The 26,651-nt window shown below is 42.7% G+C and overlaps 1 long non-coding RNA gene across 1 annotated transcript in view; it reads right to left on the reverse strand.

Annotated features, from left to right (window-relative positions):
• LOC101717575 (uncharacterized) overlaps nucleotides 1-26,651 on the reverse strand; it is a 150,993-nt gene that overhangs the window by 103,953 nt on the left and 20,389 nt on the right. The gene's annotated exons all lie outside the window — the stretch shown is intronic.

The following is a 26,651-nucleotide window of genomic DNA, read 5'->3' on the forward strand; positions in this document are numbered from 1 at the left end:
ATCATGCAAATAAATTTAGGTAAGTAAACTAATAGATTGCCTTAGAAAATTATGCAATTAATGTGAAAAAAAAGAATAGAGTTCTGGGGAAAAGCAACAGGTGCAAAGAGCTCTTGGAAATTGAAATTATAATGACTGAAGTAAGTAAAACAAAATGACAAAAAATAGAATAAGCTTCCTCAAAATGTCTGGTGGGGGAAAAAAGAAGGTGTCTTTATAAGAGTTAGAGTGATGTTAGACCTGTTAATCATGAAATAAGAAGATCATAGAGTAATGCCTCTAAAATTCTCAAGAAAAACAATTTTGTTGTTGTTGAAATCTAAATTTCTATACCCAGCTATAGAATAGTTGTATTATTCTCCTAACCACCAATTTACCACTTCTGTTTAAAAGGTTGCACAGGCAATATTCTATTTTGTAAACTCTGTCATAGCTAGGGCCCTGGACGCTCCTAAGTTTCTGCATTCTGGGGAGGCAAATTTCACAAAGCTTCTAAATGTCAGTCCTTATAAAAAAGGGTCACTTTGCTTTAATAGGTCCCAGTTTCATTCTGCTGCTTCCATGGTGTAACACCAGCCAGGAGCAGTTGTGCAGATGGCTGCTTTCCAGATGACTCTGAGACCAGACGGAAGCTTTGAGGGCGCAACCTTCAGCTTCCTAGGGCCCAGGGGCTGTTGCCTTGGTAGGAACAATTCCAAACTCAGGCTTCAGAGCTCCTTAGGACCTTGGAGGGAACAGCTCCCTAGTGGGCAGCCCTGTATTGTTCTGAAAATCATGCCAAAGGGCCCTACCCAGAAACTGCTCCTTTATAGCCCACTAAAAAATTATGCTTTTAGGGCTGGGGATTTAGCTCAGTGGTTCCGCTGCCTGCCTCGCAAAAGCCAAGGTCCCAAGTTCGATCCCCGGTACAAAATATATATATATCTTTTATTGGTACTGCACTGGACCTTCTGATTCAGGGTCTCCCAGCCTGTCTCCGGCCCTAGGGCACCAGGTGCTGCATGGCTGCTGTTGTAGTATCACTCCCACAAGTTTCCCCACACCCATCCTTGTCCACAGGGAGCTGTAGCCAGTCACTACACCAACAGCTGTATGAAAGCTCAAAGCCTTGCACTGTACCCCACCAGGCTGAGCCTGGCCCTGTGCCCAAAGTAGAGTTCCTTGACTTCCTCCCTTCCCAACCCTGCCTGCCCTGCTCCCTGGAAACATTTTCTTTTTCTTTCTTTCTTTTTCAGTTTTATAGAACTTTACTGAATGGAAAGATATCTCCTGATCCTGGATAGGTAGAATCAATATAGACAAGCGACGGGGATTTAGCTCAGTGGTTGCAGTGCCTGCCTCCCAAGCGCAAGGTCCAGAGTTCGATCCCCAGTACAAAAAAATATATATATGACCATACTTCCAAAATTGATATAGAGATTTAATGCAACCCCACAAAAATACTAAAATTATTCCTGATAGAACCAGAGAAAACAATCCTAAAATTCATATGGAAGCAGAGACCCAGACAGCAAAAGCAATCCTGGGCAAGAAAAACAAAGCAAGAGACATCACAATCCCAGATTTCAAGTTACATTACAAAATTACAGTGATAAGGGGCCAGGGATTTAGCTCAGTGGTTCCATCGCCTGCCTCACAAGAGCAAGGTCCTGAGTTCAATCCTGGGTACCAAAAAAAAAAAAAAAAAATTACAGTGATAAAAACAAAAATACATCTGTGGATCAACACAATAGAGAATAGAGGATGCAGAAACAACACCAGGCACATTCATCTATCTGATCTTTGACAAAGGTCTCAAAAGCAAATAACCTCTTTAACGAATGGTGCTAGGAAAACAGGCTATACACACAGAAGATTGAATCTAGACCCGTGTATCTCACCACGTGCTAAAATGAAATAAAAATGGATCAAAGATCTAAATACTAAAACAGAAACAATCTAAGGGAAGATAAAATAGGTTAAACTCTTGAAAACTGAAAAAACTCCAACTGTACAGAAATAATACTGAGAATCAACAAATGGGATCATATCGAATTAAAAAGTTCCTATAAAGCAATGGAAACAAACAACAGAGTGAAGAAACAACCTACAGAATGGGAAAAATATTTTGCCAACTATTCCTCAGACAGAGGAATTTATATATATCTAGAATATATGTATAAAGAACTCAAAAAATTAGACCCCCCAAAATAAAAGACCCAATCAAAAAGCAGGAAAGTGAAATAAATAGACTTCTCAGAAGAAGTACAAATGACACATGAAGAAATGCTCAACATCACTGGCCATTAGAGAAATGCAAATTAAAACAACACTGAGGGCCGGGGATTTAGCTCAGTGGTTCAGCCACCTGCCTTTTAAGTGCAAGGACCCGAGTTCCATCCCCAGTACCAAAAAAAAAAAAAAAAAAAACACTGAAATTCCATCTGACTCCAGAACGAATGCCTATCATCAAGAATTCAAATAACAAAAGCTAGAAAGGAGGGGGAAGGAACCTTTCTACATTGTTGGTAGGAACACTATGGAAATCAGTATGGAAATCTCACAAAAAACTAAAAGTAGAAACTCCATTTGACCCAGCCATTCCCTTATAGGTATCATCCCTAAGGAGTTAAAGGCATCATATTACAGTGATACATGCATACTCATGTTTATAGCAGCACAATTCATAATAGCTAAATCTTGGAAGCAGGCTATATGTCCATCAACAGATGAATGGATGAAGAAAGTATAGTATTTATACACAATGGAGTACTACTCTGTCATAAAGAAAGATAAATTTTAGTAATTTGTAGGAAATAGGTGCACCTTGAGAAAATAATGTTAAGTGAAATAAAACAGAAGTTTAAATATTGTGTGGTTTCTCTCATGTGAAGCAAAGTATAAATAATTTAAAGAGCAAAATTAAAGACAGTAGGAAACAGGAACACAGATCTTTTGCAAATGGGAAGGGCATTAAGAAATGGAAGGAGTGGGGAGAGAGGGAAAAGGAAGGGAACAATAAAAGAACTGAGATGTGCTATGTACATGTACCAACTCCCCATGATGGGCATAATCATTATGTACTACAAACATGTACTAATAAATATTAAAATTTTTAAAAGGATTATGTCCCAAATGACAAAAATACTTTATTGATATATATTTTACATATATCCATTTCAGGTGTACAATACAATGATTTTTATCCCTCTTTTTTTGAGATGTACTAAGGATTGAACCCAGGGCTTCAGGCATGCTAGGCAAATGTTCTCCCATTAAGTTGCATCTTCCCTTTTTCCCTCTCTCTCTCTCCCTCCCTCCCTCCCTCCCTCTCTCTCTCCTGTTAGTAATACAGAATGGGAAGGTTCATTTTGGGATATTGGTACATCCATTTAACATATCTTGATCACCATTGATCCCTTCTCTCTTTCCTCTCCATCCTGATCCCCTTCCTCATGTCCAAAAGTCTATCTCCTATTTTCCTGTCATCTCTCCTTTGTTTTTCTTTTTTATTTACTTGATTATTTATTTATTTGGTTTCTCATATAAGAGAAACTTTCTGACTCTGGCTAATTTTGATTACTATGATGGTCTTCAATTTCCATCCATTTTCCTGCAAATGACATGATTTCATGATTTATGGCTGAGAAATATTCCACTGTGTAAATATGCCACATTTTCTTTATCTATTCATGTGTTGATGAACATCTAAGCTCTTGCTATAGCATGGCAATTGTGAACTGTGCCGCTCTAAACATGGGCATACAAGTATCACTATAGCATACTGTCTTTAATCCTTTCAGGAAAATACACAGAAGTGGACCAAATGGTATTTCTATGCTTAGTTTTTGGAGGTACCTCCTGGAAGTATTTTCTCAATGAATCACTTTTACCAAAACCCACATCTCAGAGTCTGTTTGGGAGCAGCATTTTTGAATGTGCAAGGACTCAAAAATTTTACCCCATGTGCTAGTTCTTAGAAAGTTATTAGAGCATATGCTTCAGCAGAATGATGGTGTGAAGTGAGAAATGATGTCAGGAGGCCAGACTCTATTCCAAGCCTACTGCAAAGGGAAATCCTGAGATCACAGGCCCAGGGATGAGGAAAGGGAGAGCCCAGAGCAGTCCAGAGCCAGAAGCCCACATAGGAAGGCTCAGGGGGAGATAAAATGACAGAATGCCAATCTGACTTTTGGAAAGCAATATTGATTCACATTTAACTGATCTCATGAAGTGTTTAGGGAAAAAAAGAGATGGGCATGTAGAAATGCAAATAAAAGAAAATATGTACATACTGAGTCCAGGAAGCAGCACTGTCCTCCACTTCATTTAACAGTAAGCACAGTTCACTGTCATGATAACATAAAACTGGCCATTGATCTAATCAGAAGTTGTGATGAAAGCATACTGAGTTTGGGGAAAGGGCCAAGGTGGGAAGGTGATAGAGAGCTAAGTCACCATCCCCTTTTGTGATCAATAGACAAGATTTGAAATTAAGTAATCAATAAATAACAGCATCAGGATATTATTTAGAAATATGGAAGTAAATACTAGCTGTGAGCATTGCCAACAAAAATCCATTTGACATAAATATGTCCTTTGAAACCTCATTATTTCCAAAGGGGTGAAACACAGCATCTAATAGAACACACACACACACACACACACACACACACCCTGATACAACAAAATGAGGATAAAAGAATAAGAATGGATCCATGGAAGAAGAAGGGGGTGATTCTAATCCACACAGAAGCCCTTTATCCCAGGAGTGATATGGGACCCACCCCACAACCAAAGAGGACACAACAGGTACACAAAATCAAACACCTTTGATAGCTCTCTGTCCCCATACTCCCAATCCATTAGCCATTGTGCCCAAAATCCCACATTCTGGATATTCTGTTAAGAGTTAAGCATCTCTCTCCCTACTTTTAAAATGGAGGCTCCCCTGCCAGGGTTGCACATCACATGTAGTATTTGGGAACCACAGGTTGGTTTTCAATTTCAGCCTCATGGCCTTGGAGGTGATGAGTCGCAGAACCTTGACTGCCTTGTGTGGTAGATGACAAAAGTGGCCACTGTCTTTTACAGAAATTCACATCACTCTGGGCTGACCTGGAGCTCTCTTTGTCAAAGTGGTGTTGTGCCAGTGATGAGTCTCAGCCTCAAAGAGACCTTCAGCATCCATACTTGCTGCTCTAAGAAGCCTCTGTCCCAACACGGCACAAGCCTGGGTTAGCCCACTGTTGGAGAGAAGCATGGCCAGACCCCACAGTCACGAACAGCCAGCACACTTCTGGACTTGAGGATGAGGCCACTGCAGGCCAGCACACTCCCAGCTGACCACAGACACGTGACCAGCCCCAGCTGAGGTTAGGCTGGCCCAGAACAGACCAGGAGAGCCACCAGAAGATGTTGAACAGATGATGTTTTGTTTTGTTTTTTAAGCCAGTGTGTTAGGAAACTTTACTATATAGCATGGGGAATTCATATACTTTCTATGGGAAATGTCAATACTCATACTTAGTTCACAGGGTTTTAGGATGTGGAGATAAAGGGGTAAAACGCAGCCCTCACCTTGCTCAAACACATTCCTTACCTCCCACCCCATGCCCTATCTCCAACTCCTGAATGCAAGAACTTGTGGCAACATTTTTTCTACTTGAGGGTCAAGGGCAAGTGTTAGGTAAATTTAAGACCTGGAGATGACTGATTGAAGCAGAAAGATTTACTAGTACAGCAAGTGAGTAACCAAAGAGGCCAAGAAATGAGAGCAGGGCTCCCTAAGGAGACAGAGGAAACCTCAGACATGACTTCCACTGGCCCTGATGCAGGCCCGGAGTGTGACCCACACAGCTGGCCCCCTGAAGCAACAAGCAACTCAGCTTTGCAAGCAGCTCAGAAAAAGGAGATTTTTTAACTGCTGTAATTGGCTTATTGACTTTGCAATCACATTTTAAGATACATAATCTGCCACCATCTCCAGCAGCCATTACAGCAGCCTTCCAAATAAGTTTAATCTCCACTACTTGTGCACAGGACCCTGCACCAGAAGGGACAGAAACAGCGTCCCCAGTCACACAGGAATGCTGGTAAGCACAGCTCAGGGCAGAGCTGCCAGGCTGGGCACACAGCAGTGGGCATTAAAGGATGAATTGGGACCCTAGGCACTCAGTGCCAGGCTGGTCTGTTCCCTCTGCCTCATGCGGGAGCCTAGCTTTTCCCTGGGGTGGGCCTGGGATTTCAAGGAGGAGGACTAGGTTTGGGGTCTCAGCACTTGGGCCATGCCAGTCATCCTACATTTGATGAAGACAACACCCTGGAGAATACTGAACTGTCCCCATCATTTACCAAGACGGTAGGCTTGGATGATGCCCTCTCTGACCCAGGCCCACACAGGAGACACCAGCAGGTGTCCTGAGTCTGCACTGAGATCCTAAGCACCTGGGCCAGGCCAGGGGCAGGGGAGGAGTGTGATTACCACCACCCAGGAGGCTACAGCCTGGAATCGAAGTGTTTCAAGCCTGCACAGAGCACAGGGCTGAGTCCACCTCAGCCCCGTCTATGGCTGAGCAAACAGCTGCTCAGAGAGAGCAGTGACTGGTCCAAGAGGCATCAGCTCTTGGGTAGCAAGGACAGAACACAAGCAAGTCGCTGACTGACTGCCCACTTCCCTAACTGCAGGGCTGCCTCCTGTGTGCAGATCATGATACCATGAGACCATAGAGGTCTCCATGCACGGGAGGGAAGAGCCCTAGGCTTTCCCACCCTGGGCACCATAATCTTGACGTGGGGGTCTTTGTAACTCAAGAAGAGATGCAGTTAACCAGGGGGTTAATTAGAATTGCATGGAGACACACAACCACATAAGACCCCCCAACAGTTGGCCTATATTAACAGTGGCACTATAAGGGTGGACAGATGATTCTGTAATCACATCTGGAACCCACGTGTCCGGCATACATGCCTCTTACCTCAGATTCTTTGATTTTCTCCAGGCCCCTCCAGGTCTTGGCTTGTGCTTGGTTTGCATGAAGTCAATGGCCCTTGTCACAACACACAGAGAATTCTCAAGCTCACCCAATGCTTTGGCTCAAAGTTGACTTCCAGAAAGCAATTTTCATCAGCTGAGTTGCCTAAGGGTTTATCTCCTTTACTACATTCTGGCCCCTCACACCCATACCAGGAACCACAACTTCTCTGCAATCTGTCATTAATGCAGAGATAGTAACAGAGCTCCCTGACCTGCACAATCTTGGGACCCAGGCTCAATTCTATGTTGCCCATGGCATCATGGGAGAAGACAGGATCCCTCCATTCAGTTGGGGGCATAGGTCACAACTCTTCACAATGCCAATCCCCTCCTGGTACCACCACACCCATAGCCCATTACCGTTATGGAGAGGGACAACTAGAGCAATGCATCCTAAAGTCCCCACTGCTTGCCCCCTGTTCTTCCTTTGCATGTGACTGACAACCTGCAGGCATGGGTGGAAGCTGACTCTGGTACCTCACACAAAAATGGCAACAGTATTGCTCACATCCCTCTGAGTTCCCCCAGAACCAAGCATCAGCAATTAAGAGAAAATCCCAGAACTGCACAAATCTTGCATAGCAGATAGGATGGCATTGAAGAATATGGCTCTACAGATATCCTGCAATAGGAAGGATGGGTGTCCTCCCCTGTAAAAGCTAAGTAAATACATGTTAAAGATTTCTATATAACTGTGTTGCCAATATTGCTAAGCTCTTGGAACATTAAATGCATTTATGTACCCGAAGCGTATAAGCCCTCTAAAATATGAGACTTAGGGGAATACCTTACCATACTGGTGTCCTCAAGCAAAATTGTTTACGATGATACAACTCTTTAGGTTTATGTTCTTGTGGTTACTGTGTAATTGTATTATGATAGTTAGATGTCCCTAAAAATTCTGCAGTGCAGGCAAATGCTCTCTAATGATTAAAGACTGGCCACCAGTAACCTATAAAGCACGTCTATAAGCAAGTACATTCTACTGAGACACTTTATTTTTTTTAATGGAAAATTTAAAAAGTTTAAGTAAAAATGTATGTCATTTAATATTTTGTAGTTGAATAATGGTAACCTGTTGATACATTATTTTATACTAAAATAAAAATTTAAATGTATTTTTAGAGGTAATAAAAAAGAACCTAATGGTTCTGGTATAATAATGTCATCATAATTATTATTCTGAAATGCTATGTTTGCTCTTGGTTTTAAATTTTCCTTGTAAAACCTTATAACTGTTATCTACTAACATTCTACAAAAGCATGGCTTCTAAAAGACAACCTAAGCACTGTGTTAGGATGGTAGGCTATCTCCCACAGTACAGATAAGATAGGACACTAACCCTTATATTAATGCTGACCATGGTTAATAGAAGAGCTTCTCTAGTCATACTTTATACTTCAAGGTACCCAATATTCATAAGGTATTATAATAGTTAATATTAAAACCCACTGCTCCCATTTCAACACTGATGTAACTGACCTTCTGGGTGTTCAATAACTGAGGCTTAGAGACCAAAGCTAAAAAAGAGAACAGGGCTAAAAGGACAGCAAATATTTTGGCCCTTGCCCTTCAAGGTGAGCCAGGAACCAGGGTACAACAGGACCCCCTCTAAAGGGCCCTGAAATTCTAGTGAGTCACCCAACCTCCTGAACAGGGGAACTGTTGGACACCAGAGGACAGGAGTCAACCAATGTGTGTTCTGCAAAAAGGAAGGTCACTGAAGGGGGTCATATTCTCCATGCTTCCAAAGGAAGACATATGGTCAAGAAAAAAAATTACTCATCCTGGTAAATGACACAACTGGTAGAGGAAAAGACTAAAGGAGTGAAGAGGCTCCCTTGCACAGCCCTCAAAGTAACCTCTGAGGAGCCTTACTTACACATATATACATGCATGGGTCTTGCTTTGACTTGGTTTTAAACAGCCAACAGAAAGGTATAATCAAAAAAGGAGTAACTAATAGTAAGATAAAAACAGAGAAAACTAGGCTAGATATAAAAAGGGGCTCCAAACACTGCACCAAACTCTGCTGGCAGTATCCGTTACTCCTATAACCTATTATATTTTAACTTATTGCCATGAGTGGTTGTGATTCCCAGTCCCACTAGACCTTCCCACATGTGTCCTTCAACCACTCTTCACATATTCACATGTTATTTTAACATACTTTTCAGTACCCCTTAGGAAAAAATTTAGCTTCTCGTATAGGTGAATCTAAAGGGAAAAAAAATGACACTATAAATATTCTAGCTACTAAGCTTTGTTACCTTTGTAGTATATACTAACTTTGTGTTATCTGTTTCAGACTTTATGTTTATGTTATCTGGAGCCAGTTGTTAAAAAAGTTCTTCCTATCTAACGAAATACAGCTCTATAGTAAAAAATTTATTGGCCCAACGGTCACAAAAAAATACAGTGTAATCCTTTGCCATTGTTGTAATTAAAATAAGAGAATGTTGGATTTCTTTGACAAAATAAGGAAGAATCTGTATACCTTATGCCCATATGCCCATGGTACTTGGGTTAACATCACTGGGGAAAAAATTTAATATTAAAGGTAAAAGGCTTATACCACATGCTGCCTGATTTTTTTCAGACTTCTACAATTTTTTGAGTTACTATTCTCTAATATTTTACTTGTAATTTTTAGCCTTATTTAACATAATTATAAAATGAAAGTGAAGTGTCAGTGACTTGCTAATGTTCTTGTTCTCCTTTCCAGACTGTCAAAAGATGATGGTTCCTCAAACAACAAAAGCAATCTTCCTTTGTCCCTTGTAGATCGATCAGTCAGAGTGAGACTTTTGAGTCCTGGCTAGGGAGCTCAATGCCCCTCCTCAGACTGAAGCAGTTATAAGAAGACAGACTCCCGCCTTCAGCATTCCTTAAGAATAAGGTATCAAAGTCTGAGGGAGAGGTGTAATGAAGTAAGATAGAAGAAATAAAGAGAAGCAGGAAGGAGACAAGAAAAATCATAACTAGAAACAGTGCATTTTTAAGAAGACTACAACTCTAGGACATAGGCAAAGTCACCCAGGGTTATCCCTGTCAGTATTCCCTGGGTTTGTTTATCCTTCTTTTCTTCTAGGCCCATCACAACCCGAGTCTCTTACAGATATTTAGATATTTTAAATTCATAAGTTACCTTAGTTGATAAAGTAAAAGGCAGAAAGCTGATTTTAAAATAGACAAAAAGATTGAGAGTTCAAAAAATGCTTTTATCCAAAACATCTTAGATCATTCTTTTTTTTTTTTTAATTGATGAGGCTTGTGCCTGTCACCTGTAAAATAAGCTAATTTGCTGTAAACCAAGACCAAGACAGAACTTCCTATAGATTCACAGATTTCACTGATTTCCATAACCAAAACCACATAAATATTCCCAGCTCCAAACTGTAGGGTACTTCTCTCTCTTGAAGACTCACATATTATTTCTTTGAATGTGCACTTTAAAATTTCCACCTAATAAGTCCCTTTATACCTCTAAAAAAAAAAGGACCTGACATTTTGAAGGATCATAAGCTGGGTTTCTGTAAACAAACTTTTCTTTCCTGAACACAGCAGTAGTAGCTACAGAGCCAAGTGTCCGCAAGATCAAACTGCCTGGGAGGTAGGATTTTAGATCTGCATAAGCAGGAGCTGAGAAGACAGCTGCCTCACCAAGGCCTGAAGCAATGGGCCCAACTAACCATAGACTAACACCTCCAAAACTGTGAGACAAAATAAACCTTTCCTCCCAGCAAGCTGACTTTGTCAGGCATTTGTTACAGAGATGGAAGTGGCTAACACAGTCCCTGTGGTCCAGAGAGTCCCTGTGCAGGGATGGGGTCTTGTGGAGCCCAAGTGCCCACGCTGCACCTGGCTCATGCCAAGCTCTTGATAATGTCTGATGAGTGCATGACTGAATTAACGAACACAGAATTAAACCTGCCTGCACAACAAGCTGGCTGGGGTAAACGAATCCCAATTAACATAGTAAGTGGCATTTTGTTGTCTCTATTTCAGGACATGTGAAATAATTAGTACTTAGTACACAGAGAACTCTGAGTGTGAAGCTGGTTGTAATCAAATGTCACAACACTGAAACCTAAGGAGAAAAACAATGATGTGCATGTTAGGAAGGAATGGTTATTCTGGATGGTTTCTCCAGGAAGCGGGCTCCTTATTATGGGATTCTAGACAGAGTTGCAATGCTCATTAGTCTCAGTACAAAGCAAGCTAGAAAACACAAGGCACCTACATTCAGAGGGGGCAAGCGTAGCTGGTGCCCTGCTGCAGGGATGCATTTCTGAGTGCTGATCTTGCACTGGGCACATTATAACACAAACTCTTAGGAGGAAAACATTTCTCATTATCTCCACTGTGTCGATGTAGACAGTGATGCTGAGAAGTTACTGACTTGCTCTAGGACTTATGCTCAGGTCTGTCTTAACTAAGCTCTACACAGGCACATTCTCTAGTCAGACCACTGGCTCTTCTTCCTTGGCACCTGAGCACCACCCTGCAATGCAGACTTCTGGGGCATCTTCTCACCTCTCTTGACCTTTACCCTCTTGCTCCCTTGGCCACTAGCACACTCAGCCAATGTGTGTGGCTCTGCTGAAACAGCCACCCGCCCACACTCCAGAGACCCTGGCTCCTGTCACACCCAGACCATCTACCCAATGGGAGGCAGGAGAGGGGAGCCAGTCAGCCCCTAAACTCCCTCATCTCCCTTCCTCCTCCCTCCTACAACTCATCCAAGATGAAAATTCTCCACACCACGGTCCAGAGGTATCCCAGATGGACAAGGGTGTGCACCTGCCTCTTCCCAGCTGACATTCATCCTTTCATCCACCCTCTCAAACAAAGCATTCATCTTTAATCCTCACGTCAGCCATCCATTCTGGGAAACTCAGGCTAAAACACTGCTCTGGTCTCCACCTCGTCTCTTCCTCATAATCTCCAGTTCCACTCCCATCTTCCTTCCCATCCAAGGCTTCCACATTCATATGCTGGGTAGACTTCCTGGAATGTGGTTGTTTCCTTGAATCTGTTTTCTGAAGTGTGATTTTCATTTATATCAGTGGTAGAGCATCACCCATTTCATTCCCATTCTTGGCTTTGTTCTCAGTCTATTCGTAGACTTCTCTGTGCCCACCTGTCACCTGCCCCGCTGTACTGTAACTGTGTGTGGCACTGCCATAGGCCACTCAGCCTCTCCCTGGTGCTTATCGCAGACCACGATCGCTATGGTTTGGATGTGGTGGGTCCTGCCAAAACTTCGGTTGAAATTTGGTTGCCAGTGTAACCGTGTTGCAGGGTGGTGAAAGTGGGGGTTGTTACAGTTTATATCTTCAATATCCCCCAAAGCTAAAGGCTTGGCTGCCAGCCACTACTGGTCACTGCCAGCACCTTTACGAGGTGGGGCCTAATGGAAGATCAGGAGGTTGCTGTAGCTTGAACCCTTGCACCTCTCTGTCTCTTTCTGTCCCCCAGAGGTAAACAGTTTCCTGTGATGTACTCATCAGAGGCCATGGGGCCAAGTGACTGTGAACTGAGGCCTCTGAAACTCCAAGACAAAGTAAACGTTTCTTCCCATAAGCTGATTTTCTCTGATGTTTTGTCACAGTGATGGAAAACTGACTAACACAGGGCTCCACTGGCTGAAGGAGTCAACGTATTTCCATTAAAGTGGATTAGTTACACAAGAGCTGATCTTACAAAGTGTCAAGACACTTTCTCTCCTCCTCTCTTCTGCACAAGCCATACACTATTCTCACAGGCACCCTGCCAAGTGAGGACTTGTGCCATGTTATGACACCAGAGACAGACACCTGATCTTAAACTTTCTCATCTCTGGGGCCACAAGGAAACTCTTTTTTATATAAATTACTTAGTCTCAGATATGCTGTTTTAGCAGAGAAGATGGACTCAGACCAGTGGTCAAATATCCTCCAAGGTCCTTGGAGCCTGGGTGCCAATGCCTCTTGAATCCAGCCCAGGTGTGGAACTGCAGGGTCTGGGTGGAAGCACACTGTCCTGTGCCTTGTGCTGGGATTAGGCAGCTGAAGAGAGGTACAGAACAAGGCAGAGAGCCTCTGACTTGCCAGTGGGCTCTAACTCCTTCCCACATAAGCCCCACGTGGTCCTGACCTCCTTGAGAGGGGCAGAGTTTTGTGGAGGATAAAATCCAGATGAATCCTGGCCAGCTCTGAGTCCATGCATTCCGAGTTTTATTTCTTCTCCATTACTCACTCTATCCCCTGGTTCAGGTTTCTTTGTGTAAAGGCCTGAAGACCAGGACACCAGGCCACAAATTGCCTCATATGCCCCTGGGCTAAACACACAGATCCTAGAAGATCTCAGTGTGAGAGCCCTGATGGCAGAGTCAGCCCCGAGGCCATCTATACTGCACAGAAACTGAACCCTCCATGAGGAACTCATAAGAAACGGGACAGGCCAATGGCTCCTGACAGGCCAATGGCTCAGTCATGACAGCATTTTCCAAAGCAGTCCCCCAAAATTCCCTTCTCCACTTTTTGAATGTGCATTTACAAAATAAAAATGGCTAGTGGCCCTGAACTGGGCAGAAGTTTTTCATAAACCATGAAGAGTGCCAGGAACCCCTGAAGCTCTCACCACCCACATGTGCTGTCAGTCCCCTGGGTTTGTAGCAGAGTGTGGCCCCTCACGAACTCCCCACCAGAGACCCCGCTGCCCACCCAAGGCACCCTTTGGGATTAGTGTTTCCAGACACACACTCACACATCGGAAAAGCTACTCTGGGGATGGAGTAGAGCCTGGTCCTCTGCAGCTGCCCACCCAGGAAGGCTGGGTGCCCTCTCATGCCACCTCACTGCTGTGGAGGCTCAGGGACCACTGTGTGCCATGGGGCCCTTCATGTGCAACCCAAAGACCTCTCCTTCCAGAATCCAGAGTCCTTGCCTTCTCCCTGTGCTCCTGCAACCCTGGGGACAGACAAATTTTGCTATGCCCGACCTGAAGTGCACATTCCTGTGATATGACAGACATGGAGCACTGGGTAAGGCAGACAGAGTGCAGGCCACAGAGGGCCTGATTAAGCATAGTGGTGTCGAGACCCCACACTGCACACATCTGGGCCATCACAGGGACGCCCAGAGCCAAGTCCTTCCTCCATGTGTAGCCAGGAGCTCAGGCCACTCCCAGACTTTGCTCGTGATTGCAGCTGTGAGCATGCTGTTGTTTATTTTGTTTTTCTAGAAGCCCTATAATTTAACTTTGCTAGATCAAAATATAAGTGTATTATAAGGTACTAGCACTGTTCACACTCATGCTGGAAAAATTAACTTTATTCTTCCAACAAATTGTATAACCCCAACCTCCTTTTCCACAATACAACAAAACTCTGAAATAAACTTCTAAGGGATTCAGCAGCCAGAAGTTTCTTTGCACCCAGTCAGTGCACTAGAAAAGGCAGGGAGAGCAACACCCATCCCATCCCTCACTGGCCATCCCTGCATCCCCTCCCAGGCCAGTACACACTAGATTCCCAGCCAGGGCAAACCCATGTCCTCAGACACACATGCACAAACACACACACACACACACACACACACACACACACACACACACTATAAACAGTAATTGATGAATACAGTGCCTAAGTTCCAGCCGGCAAGGGCCCAGATCCTCCCCATTGAATCAGCACACCCCAGTCCAGCTCAGGTGCTGGTGAGCCCCAGGACACATAGCTCTCCTCAGGCTCCTCTGTGGGGCACCTTTGGGACTTCCATTAGGGTCCCCATCAGAGCACCCGTACTCTTCCAGAGACCCCGCAGGAGGGATGGTGACCTGGTGACTGGCTGGAAGCTGGCCAGCTTCAGTGACCCTTCTGCTCCCCACCACTCCCTCCCACCCACACATCGGGTCAAGGGGAGCCACAGTGAGACCTGCCTACAGCCCAGCTCCTCTGCCCAGTAATCTGGACAGCCCCAGGCTGTTGGGCAACTATAACTTTCCCTGAGTCTGCACAAAAGCTGGTGGCCAGAGGATCAGACAGAGCCAGCTGTCCCCTCACCCACCCTGTCCTGTCTCCAGCACCATCCACTTGGCCTGGCCAGGAGGCTGAAGCCAAGCTGCTCATCACAAGAACAGCACCTCCTGTACTGAGTCCCAGGGAGGGAGCTGGGCTGCTTCTTGATGCATTATTTATCAGGAGCACATTACCGTGGGTGACATCACAGGCATTTGAAAGTAATTTGTGGGAAGTATTGTTAAAGCAATTGATTTGCAAATTCCTTGACAGGGAAAACCAAGCACCCAGAGCAGGCAGAGATGTGACACCAGAGACTTTGTTTTTAATGTATTTGAAGATAATTGATTGAAAGCTAAACTGTGTAGCCAGTGAGAAAATGAGATTATTCTGTCTGTTATGCAAAGTAGTAGTACATTGTGCAAAACAGCAGGATGAGGAGCTGCAGGGCAGCTGGGAAGCGCTTGCTCCTTCTGCGGGCAGCCGTGATGTCTTTCTTTCCAAATTCAAATCAACCCCACATCACTCCCCTCACCCAAGAAAGCGGTCTCCTCCCATCCCCTCTCCCCTTTCTATCACCCCCCAGGGCCCAGGGCCTCAGCCTGACCCTCTTCCCCACCCAGGGGTGCTGCTGGGTCCTAAAGTCCCCCATCACCAGCAATCCCAAGGCCTACACCACCCCCCTTCCTCCTCTCCCCTCCCTGCACAGGGCTGGGGGGTGGGGGGGCAGATGAGAACAGAGGGGTCCCCCTTGCTATGCTCTCAGCTGTCATCCTCCCTTCCCTGGATTCATTCAGTCCCCTGATAATTCCCACTGTGCCTTCTTAACCCACAGCACTGCCTCCACCCCTCCCTCTGACTCTCTGGCAACTGCTCCCAGACTCCAAGATGGCTGCAGCACCTTCTCAAAGCCTCAAAGCCACGGCTCCCCTGTTCCTCTTCCTTACAATCCAGCAGTGTCAAATTGCCTCTGCCTCCTGCACACCCACACACCTGCTGGTGCCTTGGTATCTGCGAGCCTATACTGTCAGTTTTTCCAGTTGTCATCCAAATGCCACCTCCTCCAGGAAGTCTTCTCTAACTCCCCTGGGCAGATAGCTGCCCAGCATCAGTGTGTTCACAGGTAAAGTACTTCTTCCCCTAAATTATAAGCTCAGAGAAGGCAAAGGTGGCCACTTCATGCCTGCTGTGAATTAATGCATGCCAGAGTTAATGAATGAACTACTGCTCAGAACATGTTGCTGTGTCCCTTGATATCTCTCCAAAATTTGGCAAAGCCCTGGGTGGTGTAGCATGGACACATGGGGCAAGGGGCACTGGCTGTAGGAGCTGTTCCCATTTCCCTAGCCAGAGGAGCACCAAAGCCCTGAGCTCCCAATAGCGTGGCCCCATGATCAGGATCAACAAGAGATGACAAGAAAAAGCAGGTCAAGCTGTCTGACCTCTGACTACACACAGAAGTGTGAACAACAGGCCGGGTTACCTCCCTGAGGCTGCAGCCTGGCCCATCAGGAGCAAGCTTGTGCCTCTGCTGCTGAACCTTCACATCTGTAACTCCAGGCAAATTGCTGAGCCTCTGTGTTGGAAGTCATAACCCTAAGATGGTTGTGAGGCCTAAAGCCACAATATCTGGGATGCACTGTGCCCTCCCCAGTGGACATCAGGACAAAATTACAACCCATTCAACCCTAAAGATCTCAATGGGTTTATTTGTGATTCTGGAATTGGGCAATACTTCATTTCATAAAACAGAATAAGTGTTCCAATGGGCTGAGGTTGGTTTAATTAATAAAAGAGAACAAAGCAAGCAGAAAGAGAGAGCAGAGAGCAGTCGGTCATTTCAAAGTCACTTTCCTGGTAAGACAAGGACAGGGAGACTAGCCAATTGGGAAATAATTCCTTAACATCAGGTTACCTTTCATGTTAGGGTTAAAGTAGAGGAACATCGAGGCTGGGGATTTAGCTCAGTGGTTTCGCAGCCTGCTACAAAAGGACCCGAGATCAAACCCCAGTATCAAAAAAAAAGAAAAAAAGTAGAGGAACATCATTATCATGCTGACTGAAGCAGGCCTGTTTGGGAAACTTGGATATTATATTTCTAATCCCAATTTCTTCTGAATGTCAGATAATAATTTACTTTAGGTTTGGTCACATGGAACTTTAGCATGAATGGCCCCATTCTGATTTTTAGCCTGGTCTGTTGGGACCTAGTTTGGGAGTCTAATCCAACGGCAGCCTCCTGTAATGTTTGTTTAACAGGTAGAAACCGTTGCTATGACCATCTCTGCTAGCGGCTTTATGTGATCACAGTGAAAATTCCCATCCTCCTGACAGGATTTTCATGCTGGTTTTATACATTAAGAAACTAATTACTGGCTACTCTATTTAATAAATGGTGTTGAAAAAACTGGATTTCAACCTGCCAAAGATTAAAACTAGACCCATGCCTATCACCATGCACTAAACTAAGATTGAAGTGGATTAAAGATCTAAATATTAAGATAGAAACACTAAACTTTCTGGAAGATAAGTTAGGTAGAACTCTTGAAGACATTGGCATAGGAAAAGACTTTATGAACAAAACCTCAGTAGCACAGGAGCTAGCACAAAGAATCAACAACTGGGATCTTATCTTATTAAAAAACTTCTACACTTCAAGAGAAACCACCAAGAGAGCTAAGAGACAACCTACAATGTGGGAAAAAATTTTAGCAGCTGCACCTCAGACAAAGGACTACTATCTAGAATATATAAAGAACTGAAAAGAATTAGACCCCTCAAATTCAAAGACCCAATTCAAAAATGGGCATCTGAAATGAACAGACATTTCTCAGACAAAGAAGTAAAAACAGCAAATAAATATATGCAAAAATGATCAACATCACTAGTCATTCAAGAGATGCAGATGAAAACACTGAGATTCCACCTCACCCCACAAAGAATGGCTGCTATCAAGAAATCAACAAATAACAAGTGCTGGACGGGGTGTGGGGAGAAAGGAACCCTTCTCCGTTGTTCGTGAGAGTGTAGACTGGTGCAACCACTGTGGAAATCAGTATGGAGATAACTCAAAGAACTAGGACTGGAAGTCCCATTTGACCCAGCTATTCCCCTGCTGGGCATCTTCTCCAAAGAATTAAAAGAATCATAGCACAGTGATATATGTGCACCCATGTTTATAGTGGCACAGTTTGTAATAGCTAAAGCTTGGAAACAGCCCAAGTGCCCATCAACTGGAAACTGGATAAAGAAGATGTGGTTTTTTAATAAAATGGAGTACTACTCAGCCATAAAGAATGAAAAACTAGAGTCATTGCGGGCTAAATGGATCCATATCAAGGCCATACTCTTAAGTGAAATAAATAGGACACACATGTGTAAATACTGAACAGTTTCTCTAGTGTGAGAAACTGCAAGTGTAAATATGGATTAAAATGATTAAAGCAAATAATTGATAATTTGAAATAAGAAGAAAAGGTCCAAAAGGGTAGGGGTGGCGGGAGGGGAGGAGAAAGGAAAGAAGGGAAAGGAAAAATTATAAGAAAAGAAAAACACAGAAACAAAGTCTACGTAAATAGGGAAGGGTGGAGGGGGTGAAGGGTGCACAGGTAATGGGGAAAAAATAAGAACCAAGATACATCATGTACAGGTACAAGCACCCAATGATAAGTGTAAACGTATTGTATACCTAAAATGTACCAATAAAAGAATTTAAGGGGAAAAAAAGAAACTAATTACTGGCTGAAAGAGGCAAGGGTCTGGCCAGACTTGGAAGGCAGGGAGGCAGGTGACAAGTTGCACTGGATTCCTTCCATGGCCACTACTGACCAGGCGGGGTCAAGACAAGACCCTATCACCTTCAAACACGGCTTATTTTCAGCTTATCTTGTGGCTTCACACAGCGAGCCTGACTAGCGGGGAAGAAAGGCGGCCTCCCCAGGTGACTCGCACTGGGAGCCACCAACTATTGGGGTTTGCCTGGGACATGGACCATGCAGGGCCAAACCCAGGAAAGCCCTGACAAACCAGGACACACTGGTCACCCTACTCATAGCCACTTTTAAAGAACCAGAAAATGAATAAGGGTACATTCAAAATATTTTAGTAACAAGGAAACACAGCACAAGGCCATTCGCTTGAAACAACTCCACATTTCCTAAGACAACAGCAGGGAAGCAGAACAAGAACATTTCTTTTTTTTTTTAAATTGGCACCTAATAGTTTTATATATTTACAAGGTATAGTGTAATATTTTGGTACATATGTATGATGTGTGATAATCAAATCAGGAAAATTAGCATTTCTATTATCTCTAACATTTATTATTTCTCTGTGTTGGGAACAATCAAAATTCTCTCTTCCAGATATTTTGAAATTTAGAGTAAATTATTTACATAGTCACCCTACTGTGCTGTAGAATATTAGAACTTGCTCCTCCAAACTGTAATTTTGTACCATTAACCAACCTCTCCTTATCCCTGATTTCCCCCTCCAAGCTTCCCCTGCCCCTTCCCCTTCCCCACCATTCTGCTCTCAACTTCTATGAGATCCTCCTTTTTAGCTTCCATATTGTCAGGTAAAAGGGCCGAAGACCAAGACCAGACCAGGCCACAACAAGCCTTTATTAGGGGAATAGATCTGCCAGGCTGTCTCTGAACAAAGGAGAGACAAAAGCAATATGGCCAGGGCAGGGAGAGTCTTTTATAGAGACTGGGGTGGGGTTTGTAGGGGCTGAGGTGGGGTTGAGTGAGGTAGTGACTAGGGAATGGAGGAGCCGGTGATGTCACTAGGTGGTAGGAGGTGAGCGAGTATTGGGTTACTCTCTAGGCGGGAACAGGGACATACTGGGAAGAAGGGTGTGTTCTTTGGTGGGAGCAACCATCTTGGCATGATGTCACACAGGGGAGGGGGCAAGGCACAATAGGAAGAGGGCAGCTACTATAAATAATAGCTGCTGAGGTGGTGGGAGACCTGTCACATATAAAAGTGAAATTGTGCAGTATTTGTCTTTCTTCATCTGATCATTTTATTCAGTACAGGTTCCCCATGTTTCTGCAGGTGACAGGAGTTCATTCTTTTTTATGTCTATATATCACATTTTTTTATTCACTCATCTGTTGATGGACACTTGGGTTGATTCCTTATCTAGACAAGAAAACTCCTGTCTCCTAACTCCTGTCTAACTCCCAATGGTCAAACCACCACCACAGACAAGGCCAATTCTCTCCTTCAATTCTGCCTTAACACCTCCCCTGGGCCCCAGTAGGGCTTGGTACTAGGCATGGAACATTCAAAGGTAACCAAAACACAGTCCTCCCCAACTCCCAAGGGTCCCCCAGGCCAGAGGGAGCATAAGTTGCAGCAACTTATAGCAAGGGCAGGGAATGGAGACCCTGGGGGACTGTAGGTGTCAAGAAGGTCAGGGAAGACTACCTGGAAGAGGAGACACAAGGCACAAACAGCATAGTAGAAGGGCCTGGTGGCGAACGCTGCTCACATTAGGGTGGCTAGGAAGCCAGGAGAGAAGGGAGGAGTGGAAGAGGGAGATACACCCACCTAGTTTGTGCCCAAATGACCTACCCCCAATCCCACCTCCTAAAGGCAAGTCAGCTACAGAGCTCCCACAATCCAGTCAGCTTCCAAGCCTTCCCTCCAAGCACTTGAGGCCTCTGGGGGACATTATAGATGTAAACCATAAGAATGAGTGAGAAAGGGGACATGGTAGGAATAGCATTCTAGACCTGGAACAGCACAGGCCAGGCCCAGAGATAAGCAGAGTTTCGCCCACAATAGAAACCACAAGTGTGGGCAGAGAGAGACAGACAGATGGGCCACACCCAGGAAGCCTTTTAGAGTTTGCACAGGATGCAAGTATCCACAAGAAGCCATTGAGGGCTGTGGAAATAGCTCAGTGGTTCCGGCAAATGCCACACAAGCGCAAGGTCCCGAGTTCGATCCCCGGTACCAAAAACAAAAACAAAAAAATTTAATGCTTGAGAAAGGGCTGGGTATTTAGTTCAGTGCTTTCACCACCTGCTGTGCAAGCACAGGGACCCGAGTCCGATCCCCAGTACCAAAAAAAAAAAAAAAACCACAAGAAGCCACTGAGGAATTTTAAGGAAGTCAGGCTTCAGCTTCCCAGAGCTCTAGGTTGGAGGACAAGGGCAAATGTCTTAGATGAGGAATGATGAGACCAAAGGCAAAGAGTAGGAATTCACCTAAGATCACACAGTAGAAGGACCCAGGAGGACAAAGACAAACCTCACACCCAGGACTCCTGCTCTAGCCCAGCACTGTGTGATGAAGGAGTCTTTTTTTTATTTATATATTAATTGGTACATTTTAGTTATACAATACATTTACATTTATCATTGGGTGTTTGTACCTGAACATGATGTATCTTGGTTCTTATTTTTTCCCCCATTGCCTATGAGCCCTTCACCCCCACCACTCTTCCCTATTTACATAGACTTTGTTTCCTTTTTTTCTTTCTTTCTTATAATTTTTCCTTTCCCTTCTTCCCTTTCCCCTTCCCCTCCCACCAACCTTACACCTTTGGAACTTTTCCTACTTCAAATTATCAATTATTTGCATTAATCATTTTCATCCTTATTTACACTTGCAGTTTCTCACACTAGAGATACTATTCTGTATTTACACATGTGTGTCCTATTTATTTCACTTAAGAGTATGGCCTTGATATGCATCCATTTCACTCTCAATGACTCTAGTTTTTCATTCTTTATGGCTGAGTAGCACTCCATTTTATAAAAAAAAACCACATCTTCTCTATCCAGTTTCCAGTTGATGGGCTCTTGGGCTGTTTCCAAACCTTAGCTATTACAAACTGTGCCGCTATAAACATGGGTGCACGTATATCGCTGTGGTATGATTCTTTTAATTCTTTGGGGAAGATCCCCAGCAGAGGAATAGCTGGGTCAAATAGGACCTCTAGTCCTAGTTCTCTGAGGTATCTCCATACTGATTTCCACAGTGGTTGCACCAGTCTACACTCCGACCAACAAATGAGAAGGGTTCCTTTCTCTCCACAGCCCTGCCAGCACTTGTTATTGGTTGATTTCTTGATAGCAGCCATTCTTTGTGGGGTGAGGTGGAATCTCAGTGTTGTTTTCATCCGGATCTCTCAAATGACCAGTGATGTTGAACATTTTTACATATATTTATTTGTTGTTTTTACTTCTTTGTCTGAGAAATGTCTGTTCATTTCAGATGCCCATTTTTGAATTGGGTCTTTGAATTAGGGGGGTCTGATTCTTTTCAGTTCTTTATATATTCTAGATAGTAGACCTTTGTCTGAGGTACAGCTGCTAAAAATTTCTTCCCATATTGTAGGTTGTCTCTTAGCTCTGTTGGTGGTTTCTCTTGTACTGCAGAAGCTTTTTAATAAGATGAGATCCCAGCTGTTGATTCATTGTACTAGCTCCCATGCTACTGAAGTTTTGTTCATAAAGTCTTTTCCTTTGTCAATGTCATTGAGAGTTCTACCTAACTTATCTTCCAGCAAGTTTACTGTTTCTGTCTTGATATTTAGCTTTTTAATCCACTTCAGTCTTCGTTTAGTGCACGGTGATAGGTATGGGTCTAGTTTTAATCTTTGGCAGGTTGAAATCCAGTTTTTCCAACACCATTTATTGAACAGGCTATCTTTTCTCCAATGAGGGTGATTGGCTCCTTTGTCAAAGATGAGGTGGCTGAGGATGTCTGAAGTTGTTTCTGCATCTTCTAATCTATTCCACTGATCTTCAGGTCTGTCTCTTTGCCAGTACCATGCTGTTTTTATCACAGTAGCTTTGTAGTATAGTTTCAAGTTGGCGATTGTGATACCCTCAGCTATGTCTCTGTTGCCTAGAATTGTTTTTGCTATTCTAGGTTTCTTCTGCTTCCAAATGAATTTTTGGATTGTTTTCTCTAGTTCTGTGAAGTATATTGTTTGAATTTCAATTGGTATTGCATTAAATCTATATAGTAGTTTTGGAAGTATGGACATTTTCACTATATTGATCTTCCTACCCAGAAACAAGGGATACCTTTCCATTTTCTTATATCCTCTTCGATCTCCTTCTTCAGAGTGCTGTAGTTTTCAGTGTAGAGGTCTTTTGCTTCCTTTGTTAGGTTGATTCCTAAATATTTCATTTTTTTAGATGCTATTGTAAAAGGATTTATTTCCCAAATTTCTCTCTCAATGGGTCTGCTATTTGCATATAAGAAGGCTATTGTATTTTGAGTGTTGACCTTGTATCTAGCTACTCTACTGAATCTGTCGATTAGGTCTAGAAGACTTTTGACTGAGTTTTTTGGGTCTTCTATGTAAAGTATCATATCATCAGCAAATAATGACAGTTTCACTTCTTCCTTTCCTATCCTATTTCTTTTATTTCTTTCTCTTGTCTAATTGCTATGGCTAATGTTTCCAGAACAATATTGAACAGGAGTGGTGATAGTGGGCATTCTTGTCTTGTTCCTGATTTTAGCATGAAAGTTTTCAGTTTTTGACCATTTAGTATGATGTTGGCTGTTGGTTTTTAATAGACAGCCTTAATCAGGTTAAGATAAAGACCTTCTATTCCAATTTTCTGTAGCGTTTTTATCATGAATGGGTGCTCAATTTTGTCAAATGCCTTTTCTGCATCTATTGGGATGATCATATGGTTTTTGTCCTTGTCTCTGTTAATATAGTGTATTACATTTATTGATTTATGGATGTTGAACCATCCTTGCATCCCTGGGATAAATCCGACTTGGTCGGGGTGTATGATCTTCTTGATGACACTCTGTATTCTGTTTGCCAGTATCTTGTGGAGGATTTTTGCATCTATGTTCATTAGGGAGATTGGTCTGTAGTTCTCTTTTTGGGTTGGGTCTTTCCCTGGTTTTGGAACCAAAGTAACACTTGCTTCCAGGAAAGAATTTGGAAGCCTTGCATCCCTTTCAATTTCCTTGATGAGTTTAAAGAGTAATGGTGATAGTTCTTCTTTAAATGTCTTGTAGAATTCAGCAGTGAACCTATCAGGACCTTGGCTTTTCTTTGTTGGTAAATTTTTATTACATTTTCAATATCACTCATTGTTATTGGGGTGTTTAGAATTTCTATATCCTTCATTTAACTTTGGCAATTCGTATGTATCTAGGAATCTGTCCATTTCTTCTGTGTTTTCTATTTTATTAGAGTACAAGTTCTCAAAGTAGGTACTGATGATCCTCTGAATTTCTGCTGGATCTGTTATGGCTTCATCTGTTTCATTCTTAGTTGCATGGATTTGAGTCTTTTCTTTCCTTTGATAAGATTGGCTAAAGGTTTATCAATTTTATTTATTCTTTCAAAAAACCAGCTCTTTGATTCATTGATTTTTTTGTATCATTCTCTTAGTATCCATTGCATTGATTTCTGCTCAGATCTTTATAATTTCCTTTCTTGTATGAGCTTTGGGTTTGTTATGCTCTTCTTTTTCTAGGAGCTTGAGGTTCTGCATTAGGTTATTTAACTGAGTTCTCTCTGTTGTCCTAATATGAGCATTCACTGCTATGAATTTCCCACTTAGATCTGCTTGCATTGTGTCCCACAGATTCCTGTATGTTGTACTGGCATTATCATTTACTTGTAGAAACTGTCTAATTTCTTCTTTAATATCCTCTGTCACCCATTAGTTGTTCAGGAGAGTGTTATTCAATTTCAATGTTTGTGGGTGCTTTGCGGTTTCTTATGTTATTGATCTCCAATTTTATTTCACTATGGTCTGAAAATATACAGGGGATAACTTGAATTCTTTTACATTTACTTAGATTTGCCCTATGAGCTAGTATGCCCTATGAGCTAGTATTTTGGAGAATGACCCGTGTGCAGCTGAAAAGAATGTGTATTGTGATTTTGTGGGGTCGAACACTCTATAAACATCTATTAAGTCCATTTTTTCATAGCCTGGTTCAGTTCTAGAATTTTATTGTTAATATTTTTTTCTAGATGATCTGTCTATTGGTGATAGAGGCGTGTTAAAATCCCCCACTAGAATTATGTTATTGTTTATTTGGTTTTTCATGCCCATTAGTATTTGTTTTTTATAATTGGGGGCTTTCGCATTTGGTGCATAAATATTTAGGATTGTCATCTCTTCCTCTTGGATTGTTCCCTTCACAAGGATGCAGTGACCATCTTTGTCTCTCTTAATTAGTTTTGGTTTGAAATCTACTTTGTCTGCAAATAAGATTACTACCCCTGCTTTTTTCTGGGTTCCTGTCGTGTGGAGAACTGTTTTCCATCCTTTTACTCTCAGTCTATGAATTTCCTTTTGAGTTAGGTGTGTTTCTTGTATACAGCATATTGCTGGGTTTTGCTTCTTAATCCATTCTGTCAGTCTGTTTCTTTTGATTGGTGAATTGAGGCCATTAACATTGATAGTTATAATTGAGAGATATTGACTCATTCTTGCCATGATATTTTATCGTTGTTGGCTCTTTTATTTCTTATTTTTCCCCCTTTCCCTTTAGAGCCTTACCTTGTGTGGTATCTTCTCTCTGTTGGCCCTCATGGAGTTGTGACCTTCATTGTCTTTTTCTAGGATATTGCATAAAATTGTTTGGAGTGCTGGTTTGGTGTTCATGAAATTTCTCAGGTGTTCTTTGTCATGAAAGTATCTAATTTCCCCATTGATTTTGAAAGATAATTTTGCTGGATACAACAGTCTAGGTTGGAAGTTATTTCCTTTAGGGTTTGAAATACTTCATTCCAGGCTCTCCTTGATTTGAGGGTTTGTGTTGAGAAATCTGCCATGATTCTGATGGGCTTTCCTTTGTAGGTGATTTGTTTCTTTTCTCTAACTGCCTGTAGAATTTTGTTCTTCTGTTGGCTTTCTGGGATCTTGACTATTATATGTCTAGGTGTAGATTTTTTTTGATCGTGGCTGGATGGAGTTCTATATGCCTCACTTATCTGAACTTCCAATTCTCCACCTCTGTCTGGGAAGTTTTCTACTATTACTTCTGTGAACAGTTTTTTATGTCAATTGTACTTTCTCCTGTTTTATCATGGACTCCTATCAGTCTTAGGTTATTCTTCTTTGCATCATCTAGCAGCTGTTGGATTGATTTCTCATGGTTCCTTACTATCTTTAAGAAATCTCTGTTTTCATGGTCCTTAACTGCAATCCTGTCTTCTATATCTGATATTCTGTCTTCAGATTCTCTTAGTCTGCTCTGCATGCTTTCAAGGGAGTTTTTAATCTCCTGAATATCTGTTTGAATCTGTTTCATGGAATCCATTTCTTTCTTATGTTGGGTGATCATGGTTTCCATTTCTTTCTTATGCTGGGCATTCATGGCTTCCAGCATGTTTCTGATTTCATCTATTTTCTTATCTGTTTCTGCTCTAGAGCCTCTAATCATGTCTTTCACTCTACTCACCATCTCTGTATTTATCTGGGAGATTATTTCTGCTTTGAATTTTTCTAGAGCCCCATGTATCTGCTTTGTTACTTCCTGTGCTATCAGTTCAGGGTGTCCAGGTGGTTGATTATCTGACTTTTCCACCTCATTTCCCCCAGAATTTCCTTTTTATGGCATGGAAGCCTGCATTTGTGCCTTACTTGAATGTCTTCTCATTTTTGTTTTTTGGTACTGTCCTT

Source organism: Heterocephalus glaber, unplaced genomic scaffold (genome assembly GCF_053883595.1).
Source record: "Heterocephalus glaber isolate CG9 unplaced genomic scaffold, H.glaber_assembly_v1.0 deba00000347, whole genome shotgun sequence".
NCBI lineage: Eukaryota > Metazoa > Chordata > Mammalia > Rodentia > Bathyergidae > Heterocephalus > Heterocephalus glaber.